At 42.8% G+C, this 14,814-nt stretch overlaps 2 long non-coding RNA genes across 2 annotated transcripts in view; one reads left to right on the top strand and one right to left on the bottom strand.

Annotated features, from left to right (window-relative positions):
* Positions 1–410: 410 nt before the first annotated feature.
* Positions 411–14,814, bottom strand: part of LOC141568439 (uncharacterized) — a 36,535-nt gene continuing 22,131 nt past the window's right edge. Inside the window, exon 3 of the long non-coding RNA XR_012491553.1 lies at positions 411–656. This is a non-coding gene — a long non-coding RNA (uncharacterized LOC141568439). The remainder of the gene's footprint in view (positions 657–14,814) is intronic.
* LOC141568633 (uncharacterized) lies at positions 2,690–8,640 on the top strand. Its single transcript, XR_012491815.1, has 3 exons — positions 2,690–2,761; positions 2,876–2,970; positions 7,278–8,640. It is a non-coding gene; the product is annotated as an uncharacterized LOC141568633 (long non-coding RNA).

Genomic DNA, 14,814 nt, shown 5'->3' with positions numbered 1-14,814 from the left:
GTGAAGTCTGTGGTGATAGATAGCATTTATGAAACATTTTGTATCTGCCAGACATGCTGCTAAATACTATATCTGGTTTACTCCTGCAGATAGCACCCTGAGGTAGAAACTATGATCTTCATATTAGAGATGTGGAAACTGAGGTTTGGAGAAGAGATGGAACTAATCCCAGATGTCACAGACACCAAATGGCCTACCAGGGACTCAAACCCATGGCTCTATGTTATCTAACCCCGTGCTCTTTTCAATTTTCCACGACTTCTTCTTCTTTCTTTGGAATGTGACCCTTTTTATCATCGAGGAGTGTGATAATTATCTCTTGCCGCACAGCATTACCACAAACTTAATGGCTTAAAACAACACACACATTATCTGTGAGTCAGGAATCTGGGCATGACTTACCAGGCGGCTCCACGTTAAAGTCTCCCACAAAATGGCAACTGAGTCAGCCGGGAATAGGGTCTTCTCTGAGGCTCCTCTGGGGAGGGTCTGCTTCCCAGCTCATGTGGTTGTTGGCAGCATTCAGCTCCTTACAGGTTGTTGGACTGAGGGCCTCTGTCAACCACGGGCTGCCCTCAGTGCCTTGCCACGTGAGCCTCTCCAGGTGGCAACGTACTCGGTTGAAGCCATTTAGGGAGAGAGTCCACAGAGAGAGTCTGCGGGCAAGATGGAAGTCACAATCTTATATAACATAATCACAATAGTGACATTCCACCATCTTTGCTGTATTCCATCACTTAGAACAGTCCTGCTCACACTCAAAGGGAGGAGGTTACATAAGGATGTAGCTAATAGGTGTGTACGTGGAGGGCGGGGGTGCAATTTAGCCACAGCAAGGTATGTTGAATGTCCCATGTTTTCCATCATGTGTCCACCAAGTCCACACACTTGTCCTAAAGCTTCTTATCCGGGACCACAAAAAAAAAGGCTTATAATTTAAAAAATATATTTCTAAATCCCAGCTGAGACGTTTATCTCATACTAGTTTAAAAAATATTGTTGTTTATTATTTCTTCAGACTTGGGCTTTATTCTTATTAGTTGCATAAGCATCCTGTTTCTGGAAATAAGTTCATTGTTTATAGGGCCCTAGGGAAGTGTGCCTTTTGTGGGATTAGCAGGGTTATGAACTGAATATATGGCATCAGTTCTAAACCCTGTGTCTGTGGCTTTCCAGCCCAGATCTTCCTAGGTTAGGCAGAGGTCAGCTCTGTGGGAAATGCAAAGGGAGGAGTCCCACCGAAATGCTCTAGCCCAAGGCTTCTGGGAGGCTAAGGTGCAGGCTTACAGTAAACAGAGCAGAGTACTTACACTAAGAAATCACTTAGAGAGGTTATCGTTTTCCTTGCTTCTTAGTGTCTCCAGCCTCATTGTATCATTGGAAGGTAGCCTGCCTGAATTATAGCAGCTTAAAAAAGTCTCCTCGTCACTATGCCACATGCATATGTCTGTGTGTATATATATGTATGCATGACACCCAAAATTTAGCACCATGAAATCCACTGCTGCTGCAAAACTGTTCCTTCTCAACGCTCTTGACGACACTGCCTCCAAAAGAGGCTTTGGAAGTCTTCCAGAGCCTAGATCCACGGAGGGATGCAAACCCACCCATCTTGCGTCTCCCTATAATTTCTTCAATAACTTCAGCATCGAGTGACATTGGTTTACAAGGAAAAGCTAACAGATTTTTTTCTATAAATAACTGGGTGGCAGTATTGTGGTGACAATTTATATAATAGAACTCATGCTTAAATAATAAGGTAACAGCTTTGGACTGTGAATTTTAAAATGCTTTATTGAAACGTAGACTGATAAACAGGCAAGATTCTTCTCATTATTTTAATTATAGGTTCTTAATGACAAGAAGGTGTAGAAATCAAAACAGGTTAAAATTACATTTTTAATGACGTGGCACCTGGAAGCCTCAACTTCTCCAAACCAGGTAGGGTAATCTATTGTTACCTAGAAAAACTGCATATGTACATAGAGGTTAAGAAGATGTGTGTTGGAGGCATAGGATTATTTATGACCCAGTTTCTCTGTGAGTGCAAGTAGAATAAAGAAAACACGTAGTGTGGTAAGAAAGACACCGGACTCAGCATCAAAAGGCTGATTTCTAGTCCTGACTCTGTTAAACTGCTTGGCTGTGTGTCCACTTCTCTCTCGGCCTCAATTTTTCACATGTAAAATGTGGAAGTTGAAGCTAATGAGCTCTAAGGCCTCTTTAAACTTTCCAGGAGTTAATGATTCCATTGCAAAGGGTGATAAACCTTTAGGGAAAATAGATTGAGCTTATCTGTCGCTAAATATTAATTTATATGCACATATAATGACGCCAGCTTTTAGGACGTAGACAGGGCTTGCACAGACTTGATCAAAACTAAATTGGACAGGTATCCATGTACCCAACACTGTGCTAAGTACCAGGTACATATGGGTGGGTAAGGTGGCCAGGTAGAGAAAGGATAGCATTCATTCACCCACCCATTCAGTCCTTCATTTCCTAAGCAAATATGTATGTGCTTCTATCGGGGAAGGTCTCACTGATAAGGAACATTTGAAGAGAAATCTGAAGGGAGTGAGCCATACAGATTATCTTGGGGGAATGCATTTCAGAGGAAGAGCAAACACAGAAGCTCTAAGGTAGGCGTGGGCTTGTTTTGTTCAAGGCTTAACAAGGAGGCCAGCATGGCGAAAGCAAAGGGAGAGAGGAAGAAAGCAACGGGAGATGACGTCGTGTATGTAGTAAGAACCTAGGTCAAGTAAGGCATTCAAACCATTTATCCCGCCCAGGCCTAGTTGTACACTTTTATCTGTCTTGGAGTCCAGAAAAGTATCAAATATGTCTTATCTGCCTCTCTCATTCTCTTTCTCAGGAATTCCTATTAGAGCCACGCTGGAGACATGCTATCTGTTTTCTACCTGACATTTCGGAGTTTTAACAATCTCTCATTTCAGTGCCACATTCTGGGTAAGTTTCTCAATACTATTTTCCAATTCTTTAATTAGCGGTTCAACTATGTCCAGGCTAGAGTTTATCCTATTCATTATGATTTTTATTTCAATGCTTGTTTGTCCTCCCTCTACCCCCAGGATTTCCAATTAGTTATTTTTATATCTACCTGTTCTTGATTTATTTTGTTTTGGAACAGGGCCATTGGTGTTTGGGTTTCTTTTGAAATGCTTTTGTCGAGCATGGTGGTGTGTTTGGAGCCCTGGAACAGGGTGTGGACCAAACAGTGTTAACTTACATACCATCTTCACTAGAAATCTCTTCAGGAGGAATTTGACACACAATATAAACCTTAGAGAATTAATATGCCCTGAGTAAACTGGGTAAAAATCCCAAACCTGAAGTCAAGAACAAGTAGGACACACCCAGAGAAATGGGAGGGAACTAATCTGGCTAGAGAGAACAATGGCGGTTGAGATGTTGGGATTCCCAAAGTCAAGGTTAGACGTCCCTCGCTTGTGTTTCTGTAATACACTGTCCTTCCCCTCTCTCCCTTCCTTTGTAATTGCCTGACGGCAGAGCCACGTATATCTCATCCACCACCGTGTCGTTATCATCTTATACAGGGCCTGGCACATAGGAAGGACTCAACAAACGTGCATAAAATAAATGAGTGACTATTGGGCAGACAAATTAGGGTGTGAAAAAAAAATTCATTGATCAAATGTAACTTCACCAAAGGAAACATCAATTGTCTTCTCGTCAGCTGATCAAAATCTCACTCTTACTATCTTCTTTCCAGCAGCGCCTCACGTCTGTCACCCCTTCTCAAAACCACAGAAAAAAATCTTCATTCAAAAATCTCCAACAGCCTCCCAGGCACAAAATACAACCATCTATTTTCAATTCTCGCCTCAGAAACCTCTCTGCACTACACTCCCAAACTTGGCTTCAGCAGCACCACACTGTTCTGTCCTGGGGGATGTGTGACAGCTGCAAGGTTGGGCAGCTGAAGACACAAATACCTGGTTAGAAGCAAGCATTTGACTAAGAGCCTGAACAGCGAGTGACCTGACGAAAGCTGTGTTTTAGAAAATCCGATCTGACAGGGCCGACTGGAAAAGGTCAAGGTTGGAAGCAGGGGGGAAAGTCTATGAGACGACCGTACCTGACATTCTTACGGGTCTGTCTGCTCTTTCCTCTCCATGAGGCATTTCCTGATCTACAGAGCTTCTTGGTTCTTCGTTGTGCAGCCTAGGATTTTAGCTTGTCTTTCTAGAACAAGAACCCCCTCGACTGACACTCTGTATAGCCCTTGCCAGACCCATTCTCTGAGACTAGGTCTTGTCTCTGAGACCCAGCCTGCTGTCTGACGTAGTGGTGCTTGTGAGTAAAGAATGGCCACCTCCCTAACTAGCTTCCCTGTATTTCTCTTCACCCTGCACCCACTGTGACTTCTGAAATAAGGCCTAAGACGCTGAGTGGGCCACCCCGCTTCTCTCTCCACACTCATCCTTGCTTCTTCTGTCCAGGATTTGCTCACTGGAAAGGGGAGTGTCTGGCAACTGTTGGCTTCATTCTGCCTCCTTACTATGTTTCCCTGAAAATAAGACCTAGCCGGACCTTCAGCTCTAATGCATCTTTTGGAACAAAAGTAATATAAGACCCGGTCTTATTTTACTATAAGACCTGGTATAATATAATATAATTAATATAATATAATGCCAGTCTTATTTTACTACAATAGAAGACCGTGTCTTATATTGTATAAGACCAGGTCTTATATTAATTTTTGCTCCAAAAGACGCATTAGAGCTGATTGTCCAGCTAGGTCTTATTTTCGGGGAAACACGATATTGGCTCCATCCTTGTTGCTGAGGACCATCCAGCCTTGCACTCCGGGCCTATTTGGGGTTCAGAAAGAATGAGGTGAATGGGCTTGTTAGCTCCCAGTCCTAGAAAAGCTGGAATAGCAGCCAGGTTATCCAAACATGATCTCAGGCAAAGGGCTCCTGAGGTAGAAACAATCCGGGGGCACAAGGAGATGAGGGGGGTATTTTAAATACTACAGAAAGCTAGGTATCCAAATGGGGGCACAAGGCCAGAGCTGGATATAGAGTTGGATTGCCTGGCAGTTTCCTCCCTGACGCTGGGTTGTAGCACCAGAAATGTCTGTCTGAGGTCAGGACTTGTCATAGTAATGAGCATAAGGGCTCGTAGGTAGGGATCCAAATGGCTCTCTGAATAGAGACCAGCAGCAGAGTTAGGAACCAGGCACGGCCTGCAGAGTGCCTTCATACTCCCGTACGTGTGTGCTTATACACTTCATATAGTAATAATAGTCATATATGTAGTAATACAACTCGTATAGTTTTATCTATCATACTGTGTCAAAGGCACAAACGGTGTGACTCAGTATCAAAAGATGGCTTCTCTCTCTGTCGGTGCTTTCTTATTCTAAAATTATTGTCCTATAGTGTTCATGTTCTTTTTTCAGCTCCCTGAATTACTTGAGAGCTTTTTTTGTAGGGGCTGACTGGGGAGATTGCAGACCAACTTTAAAGGCAGGAGTTAACAAATGACTCTCATAAGATGAAGGGTTTTCTTTCCACAGCCCATGTGGTGGAAGCCCCAATTCTCTACACTCAGAGTTCTTCTATTGCATTCCTTCCTTCCTTGCTTGTCCTTGGTTGCCTTGCCTGGTTACCCAAGGGACCCCTTTCCCCCTCTATGTTCCCCCACTATCTCTTTTTATATTTTTATTCATACACCTGGGGACAGTGGGGTATCTGTCATGACCTGTGTGACAAGCTGCAGTAATGCCCTGCTGGGGGTTGGGGGAGGGTGGTGACCCGTAACTCAGTCTAGGAGACTCGTATCAGGAGATTTACTCAACCTGCTTTCCATAAGACACCCGACAGTATCTTTTTGTTGTCACTGTTTCCTGATGTCTTCATGGAGTCTGGGCATTTCTATCTCACTGAGGTAATTGAGTCATCACCTGTTTCAAATCTCCACATTTCCCAAGTTGATGATACAAGCCATTAAAAAAGCAGGAAGCTGGCTCTGCTACAAGAAACTGACAGCGATTTCTTGTTCTTTTAGACTTATCTCACTGTGAATTCTGAGTCTAAGCTCACTTCCACGCTTCCTGGCTCTGAGCGTCACCTGCCTCCTTTACTTTCCTTTGAATCTGCATGAGTGAGTTGGTTGTGTTATACGTTCATATCGAAAATTGTCTCCTTGAAATTGGCGAATGCGGCCTGCAAGGAACATGGACTTTTTCTCCTTCTCTAAACATCTCAATTCCTCTCCCTCCTCACTTTCCACTTCCTGCCCCTCATGGCCAGGTTAGTGCAGCCTTCTAAAGACATCCTGGCTATTTCTGGAAGTGCTATTCTTACAAATCAAAATGGGTTGGATGCTTTAGAGAAGGTAAAAGAGCTACACGATGATTCACTGACTCCTTTCCAGCTGTTCCCTCTTACACGTGTGCCAGGCCCGGTGTTGGGTCCTGGAATTGTTTATAAACACCCCCTGCCTGGGTAAATTAATTCCCCTTTTATGACTTGTATAACTTAGGGTGACATTTTCAAAGCTTCCTGTTCCAGTCGGTACTCAGCAACCATTCATTGTACGTATAATTAACTAACAATGCCTGCAACAGAGCCCTTTATTGGAAATCTGGTATCTGGGACAAGAGGTACCTGGAAGGATCCCACAATAGTACCTGTGCGAATGCAGCACAGAGGAAAGAATTCATTTGTGTTTCCTACAGAGTACTTTTTGTGAAACTAAATGATCCCCCCCAGCCTCTCTGGAGCGCTCTTTACTTCCCTGTTCATTTCTGTTCCTTTATATAATCTCTGAGAAATGTTTTTCTTCTGATTTGTCAGGGCTCCTCGCACACCCATCTTCGTGTCAGTCTCAGCTTTAGCTCTTATCTTCTTTCTCCCTCTTGCATTCTGTAAACGGCCCCATCTCTGCCCGGCTCTGAGGTTTTTTGTGGCTTTCATAGGATTTTTCTTATCTCTGATTACTTGTGTACTTCTTTATTCATCTCCTGTGTTGCAGCACACAAAACCCTCCAGAAGAGGCTGTGTAGTGTCTTCCTGTGCTTCACATTGTGTGGGTTTGGGCTTTTTTGGTTTCACTTTGCTTTTCAAGTTCGGGGGGACATGGCTGGTTGAATTCCTAAGTGGACTCGGTTGCCGGTTCACCCTTTTCCTCTGCTGGGGCTCCACCACTGGAGTTTGCCCTCTTCAAATTGTTTCCTTGGGCCATCACCTTTCCACTGAAACCAGCCCTGTATCTCATTCCCACAGGTCACCTATGCGCTCCAAAACACACAAGGCGACAATTTCAACTCGAGTCGAGTGTCAGCTCATACTGATGCCAGGCCCTGCCCTGAGTGCTGGTGATACAAAGACAAACAGCACTTAGGCCTTAACCTCAAGGGGCTCCCACCTTGTGTGGAGGTTTTACACACAGATTCAACAATTATGATGCCGTGATTGCTAAGGATTATGACAGCTGCCTGCAGAGGGGCTCTGAGAAGCAGGTGGGAAGAGCTGATTCTCCAGGGAAAACATGGGAAACAGACGTTAAGTTTTAAAAAGAACACTCTTAAACTTTCATCGTTCATAAACTTTAGTGTGTAAGTGGGAACGGAATTGGGAGCAGGAGAGGGGAAGGAGAAGCCTCCCAGAGAACGGGTTGTTAATGCACATTGAAGATTAAATAACGGAGGATGCACTTACAGCATTCCTAACAACAGAAATTTTCCAGACAAATGAGGAAGGAAAGATTGTTAATGGTGGAGGAAAGTAAACAGATTGCAAAGGCGCAGCTGGTGCATCAGGGTGATGGGGACATACTAGGGAGTGAGGGGCAAAGCTATTGTGGGCTATTGTGGGCATGTGCCTGAGGCACCAGCAGAAGTTCAAGAAAGGAGGCAACATGCAAGGGCTTTTTTAAGTCTGTGCTTGTGTCCAGTTTGTTATTATCCCCTTGGCCAAAGCAAGTCACTTGCCCACACCCAGAGTCATTGTAGGAAGACTCTATCCAGGGCTGTAGGTAGAGAGAGGCATGAAATCAATATTCATTGGAGAGAAGAAATAAGGTCAGATTTGTGTTTTAGAAGGATCACATTACTGGTTCTGGATTGGAGGGAGGTGATGCTGGAGGCAGGTAGGCCAGATGGGAGGATGCTTTAGTGACTCAGCTGAGAGATGAAGAGAGTTCAGACTAAGAGACTGAGACTGGGGAGTAAGGAATTGCTGGAGTTCCAGGACGTCAATAAATCATACCCTCTTCCCTCCTGAGTTCAGAACCAATTGAAAGCTACACACATGGATCAAACAGAAAGAGCCCATCAGAGAATGCGTGTTTAAATCTGCTGTCAAAGAGCTTTCTCAAACTCTCTGGATCCGGCTATTCTCCCTCTCCCAGTCTAGGCCTTCGGACAGCCTTTCTGAGAGCAAGGCAGGGCCTGAAGAGTAGATACAGTCACTCTGGTCTAGGACAGAGAAGAAAGGAAAGGGGTATAAAAGAAAAACAGCAAAATGGGGTTGATATTGTCAAGAGAGCAATCTAAAATGGAGCCAGGAGGCCTCCAGGAAGCTGAGCTAATATACCCTTGTCCATATAAAACTGAACTGTTAAACTGGGCTAAACCACAATGATCACATCCTGACAAGTTCCTGGAACTAGTTCTACATCACTGAACTTACTATTAAAATATAAAATTTTCACCTAGCAATAGACATAAGTAATTAATCACGTATAGCACAGTATATGTTTGTTTATCAGCACTAATCACAGCTCTTTTAAAGCAACTTGTGTAATCCCTTTGGAAGCTCTCCTCTTTGTCCCTTTCTTTCCCCCTTGGAACATGGTTGAGGTTTCTACCTAGGTTTGTGTTTCTGAATTGCAATTCCTAAAGACCCACAAATAAAGCTTTGTTTGCCTTGCAGTTCTTAGTCAAAATTGATTGACAGGGCATGAAATTTTACAGTCTTTAATAATTTGGTTCTACTCAATCAAGAGATTTAGCTGTCAACCAGGAGGGAGTAAAGGGTCGAGCGAAAGGCCAGATATCTAGTGCAGGGGTCATGCATTTTTGCTGTAAAGGGCCAGAGAGTAAATATTTTACATTTTGCAGGACATTTGGTCTTCACTACAACTATTCAGTTCTGCCATGATAATGTGAAAGCAGCCATAGGCAATACATAATGAATATGGCTGTGTTCCAATAGAATATTATTCATGGGCTCTGAAATTTGAGTTTTCACGTATCACAAAATATTCTTCTTTTTATTTATTTTCAACCACTTAAAAAATGTTAAAAACCATTCTTCGCTCATGGGCTGTACAAAAATAGGCAGCAGGCTGGGTTTGGTTTATAGACTCAAGAAAATACAAAGTCAGGAGAAAGGAGTTCTCTGCCAGTGACATATTCAAACTGTCTATCTGAGGACTATTTAAAGTAGTATTATTTACAAAGGTATGCTCAGGGTGTAGGGAAACTAACAAGGGTCACCCAGGGTGGCGACATAGGGACCTGCTATTATTTTCCAACTCGAGGCATGAATTGGCAAGAGAAGGAATATGTATCAGACCCAGAGAGAAGAGCTGTACTGGAGAACGCTGCCCAGCTGAAGCTATGACCATTTGTTAGCGGGTCACATGTAACCTGTGGTGACCTGGTAAGGACGGATCCCAAGATATAAATATTCTGACCTCACACCCCTTCAGCTCTTTGATCTACTTCTCATGCTTCCCATTAGCCAAACACAACTGGAAACCAGAGGGCAAGGGAGCCCATTAATGTAATCCACACAGGTGAGCTTTCCAGGCCAGGGAGGAGAGTAGAAGATAGTGAATCTAAAGGGGCAAATGGAGAACATCCAGCACATTCCCTAACAGGAACCAAGTAAAGAGATAGTAAAGAGGAATGGTAAATAGGACAATCCCTTCCTCTCAGGGGCACAGTTCCTCAGCTATAACATGAAAGGGTAAGATTAAATGATCTTTAATAGTCAATTCTAACATTCTTTGGTTCTATGATAACGCTTCCGACATTCCTCACTGTGTTAAAGAAAAGAAAAGAAAAGAAAAGAAAAGAAAAGAAAAGAAAAGAAAAGAAAAGAAAAGAAAAGAAAAGAAAAGAAAAGAAAAAAGAAGGTCTAGAAAAGGGGGTCTTTCTTCCTTGGTTTCTGGCCCCAGACCCACAGACCTCCATTTCTTTCTTAGGCCCTCATTCCAATAACAGCATAACTGTAACCCAATGAGGGTAATTTCTCAGGCCAGTATTGTTTCTATATCATAAGAAATGACTTCTATGATGAGACGTTCAAGCCAAGTCAGAGGGGCGAGGTGAGGGGACTGGGAGATGGAAGGAAGGCTATTAACATTTATTAGTGTCTCCTCTGTGCAAGACACTTAGTAATAATCTTTTCCAAAACCATTTGAGGTTGTTTTTATGATCCCCAATTTGCTAGTGAGGAAACAGAATCTTAGAGAGGTAATTAACTTGCCCACGGCCACACAGTGAGTAGGGGTAGAGTAGGTTTGCAAATCTAATGCTCTTTCCTCCACTACACTGTCAGATGAGCCTTCACGGCACCCAGCTGGCACCAGTTAGGCAAATACATTTTCAGTAAAATTGTTCTTCCCAGGACTTGTGTCCTAACCCAGAATGGCCAGAGAATGACAGTCTTTAAAATGCCAGATGTCCACTAGTAAAACAAGAGAGGGTTGAGAAACTCACATAGGTATCTCAGGCCCCCAAATGCCTCATTCCTTTCCAAGCATTAGCCTTCTTTTTTCCAGATACGATGGGCAAAGGTTCACAAAGACATAGGGTTCCTCCTTTCTCCTTTTGTGCCTCCTTACTGCACATTTTTTCAAAAAACGGAGGCAAATTTGCATAGTATAAAATTAACCATTCTAAAGGGCACAATTCCGTGGCATTTAGTGCATTCACAATGTTGCACAACCATCTCCTCTCTCAAGGCCCAAACTTACTGCACATTTTGCCTCCTGTTTTGTAGATGTTTATCTACCACACTAGACAGTTCACATCTTGAGGCCAAAGACTATGTCTGTTTCATCTACAATTTCTGAGAGTAGCTTGTAAACATTCCATGCCTTGCAAATCCTAGTTGAATGGAATGCCAGATACCCTCTTCCCTATTTGTTCTTCTGAGAAGGACTTTAAAGTGTGAATTTGGCATCAAAATCAAGGCCTTCTTCCTGCCATGGACCTTCATTATGTCACGGAGTCAGAACAACAGGCTTCACGGTGAAACAGACTCTCTTCCTATCTCCTCTGAAGTCATTCTTTTCATCCCTTTTCATCTGACTACACATTGCCCATGTGGATATTAATTTGCATTGAGCTATGGTTAAATTTTAAATGTGCCTTCAAATTTATATTCGAAGCCAACAACCACATATCTGAATATTGAAACTCATTAAATAATTGATTTTTCTAAGCTGTCTTCCACTTTGGAAAACAGCAAGTTTTATAAATACATAAATATGAACTGACATCTGGGAAACTGAGGTAGATGATTTGTGTACATCTGCAGTGCAGAATTAGAAAAAAAATAGTGCATTGTTTTTTAAATCACAATTTTTTAAAAAAGTCAAGAGGCTTACTTAAACAAAAAAAAAGACTCTAACCTATTTTGTGTTTTCTACCAAATTATCAACTGGAAAATAAACCTTTCAATTATTGTTACAGAACGTTTTAGTTTCTGGAAATAGCTATAAATGAGACCCACTCACCCCCAGAAAGCTCTGGGATTTCTGCACTACAGTTCTATACAATTTACATGCTATGTATATCATGCTCCACTGAATACCAGCTAATACACTTATTCTCCTTCCACATTAGCTAAACATGGTCTTCTCTTCCACTAAATCAATCCCTCTGCAAAGGCAGGTATAAGAATACCTGTCTGACACGTGCTTCTTTGCTCCTCTTTGCCAAAAAATATATATGACTGGACAACAACAACAAAAAATCTATGGGGCCTCATTTTGTAAAAGCCTCATTTAATACCTGGGTGATGTTCAAGATGAGTTGGAGGAAAGATGAAAGAATGGAAGCCAAGTTTCCTGGAGGTGGAGGTGGGCACTTGAGAACAGAGCACAGAAGTACAGGGACTCAAGTTACTTATATGGCTCTGACTTTTTAAAAATGTTTAGGGGAGAGATTGACTTAATTCCAGAACAGCATTGCTCATCCCTCATTACATTCTCATCATCATCTGTACCGATTGGTATTATTGGAATAATTCCATGATTAAGATGTGTTGGAGGGCAGTCATTCTAGATCTCTGAGCTTCAATTATGCTGTTTGGTGGGAAGACGTTGGCATGAAGAGAAGATTATTTACACCCTTAAGACCAGATAGGCTGGGTTCAGCAGCTATTTTGCTGCGAAACATAAGGGATATCGCCGTATGGATAAAGCTGGGTAAAGTGAGAAATAGGTTTGACTTCTCTAAGCAGCAGTTGCAGCAACCTGAAAGTGCTGTCTGCAGGAGTAATTTAATGGGGATAGGGTCCCAGAGCTCAATTAGGAAGCAGTCAACCCCATCATCCACGTCTTATGCTGTAAGAACTATGGAAGCCATCGCCCTCCCACTAGTCTGCCCGGATTCCCTGTTTATGGTTTTGAAGCTCCGGGGAAGGAAACTGTATCAAGAAGGAATGGCACAAAACAGTACGTTACGTTTGGATGATTGGGACTGGGAGAAACATCCTTTCACAGACCCCATCAGTTTGTCCCATGTGATGGAATAAGCAGCATGAGTTGGTGTGTAATAACTGAGGCTCTACAAACAGACAGGGTTCAAGTCCCGGCCCTTCTGTTTTTAGGTGTGCGAGTTGGGTAAGTTTAGCTTTCAAAAGCTCAGTTTCCTCTTTGGTCAAATGGAAGTAAGATTACTACCACCTCACAGAGTTGTTCAAGGTTGAAAGAAAATAAACCATGAAGAGTGAGTGCAAGTAAGTGCTCAGGAAATGCTGGTTCCTCTTAACTGTCAGAGTCCCCTTGTTTTCTTTCTACTTATGAGGACTGGGGTGACCAACCTGATTTATCTAACCCCACAAATAACCTTGCCCTCTACTAGAAGTCCTTTGGAAGGGTCTTAAATGCAGTAGCATATTAAATATCGAGGCAGGCCCCATGTAAAGGTCTAGACTCTGGTTTTACAACTAGGGCAATGCGTCAATGCACAGACCATGGTCCTTCTATGAGAGATTTATATCTCTGCTCTGGATCTTTTTTCCTGATACTAGGTTTGCCCTGTGACCTTCCAAAGTAAATCTCATTTCTCAGTTAAAAAAAAAGAGGTAGATGTTTCAAGTATGTGATAGATTTTGACAGCAATGACTTTCAATGGATCCCACTTCCCTGCAATTGCACCTTTGGGTAGTGCCCCCCAGTGCCTCCCAACATGCACACTGACTCTGGGCTGGGTCATATGCTTTGCTTGGGCCAATGGAACATTAGCAAAATTGACACAAGCAGATGATTGAAGTAGGCATGAACATGAGGCTAGAATCTCTCTTGTTGCTGTGAACTCTTCCAGCACTTTATGAAAACCAAGCGAGCCTGCTAGAGGCAACGACTTAGCCAGTAGCCAGCACCAACCCCCATACACGTGATTGCGGCCATCTTAGACTATCAGACCCCACCTGAGTTGCCAGATGTTTATACCCACATGAATGACCCAGGCAAAACAAGTCCCAGAAGAGACCAGCAGCCTAACTGTTGACCTTCAGAAAAATGAACAAATATATTAGGTGATGTTTTAAGCCACTAAGTGCCGGGGTGGTTTGTTGAAGCAATAGATAATTGATGCAACTTAAATGAAAATTTATAAAGACAGTGCAGACATTTTTGTCCTCTTCTCTGGGTTTCTAGCAAAGGCAAGATAGAAGAAAGCCTTTTGCTACGTGATAAAAGAATGTGATTAACTTGTGGCAAATCCAGAAAGCCCATTCATTCATTTTAGTTGATTTTGGATAAATGAGAATAGACGTGGGGTCCATGTCAATTTTTAAAAAGTGTGGCAACAGAACCTTCACGTGGAGGGAGTGAAAATACCTGAATGGCAGGAGTGAGATTTCTGGGCAGCAAGAATATGCCGTCCTCCTGGGAATAACACGAACATCATACCGTGTGTTGCAAGCACCAGTTCCTCCTCCTCACAGTTAACATGCACGATTACACAGGCATTTTCAGCAGTTTTTTGAAGAACACAGATTCATCTGGCCAATGGATGTAACCAAGTGGTTAAGTGAAGTCTGGGGGTTACAGTTGAGGAATATGGCTGCATAATCTATATTTATGGCAAGGAAATGAATGGGGAATTAAAGCTAGAAGAGCCTGCAGGACTCAAAATAATGATGAGAAACAAAAGCAATGGATGTATTCAGAGCAGAGAGACAGTACTAAAGCCTCTGACTTCCACATGGTTCTGGCCCAACATCCAAAATAAACAACTGTCAATACCTGGCAACTTTCCCAAACAGAAAAACGCAGGCAGGGTGAGAAAGGAGTTGTATTCTTAGATTAAGGCCACACCAAAATTGTCAAGATTGTGGATGGTGGAAGTGGGGATGTAGATAAAAATGTTTCCAATTCGCTGGGGAAGCTGAGACTCCATTCGCCTCTTCACAGGCACCAGAGAGAAGTATTTGTTAAATACTTTGTTCTGAAGAACATACTGCAGAGGGTTGAGTTGACGCTGATGGTAGATGGGGAAGAACGGAAGGGCAGAAGAAAACACAAATGGGGAAACACTCCAGGTTAATTTAGCTGTCCTTCAATAATTACAAACCA

Source organism: Rhinolophus sinicus, linkage group LG14, assembly GCF_036562045.2.
Source record: "Rhinolophus sinicus isolate RSC01 linkage group LG14, ASM3656204v1, whole genome shotgun sequence".
Lineage (NCBI taxonomy): Eukaryota > Metazoa > Chordata > Mammalia > Chiroptera > Rhinolophidae > Rhinolophus > Rhinolophus sinicus.
Note: the sequence above shows the minus strand (reverse complement) of the source record. Positions and strands in the feature narration are given on the sequence as shown.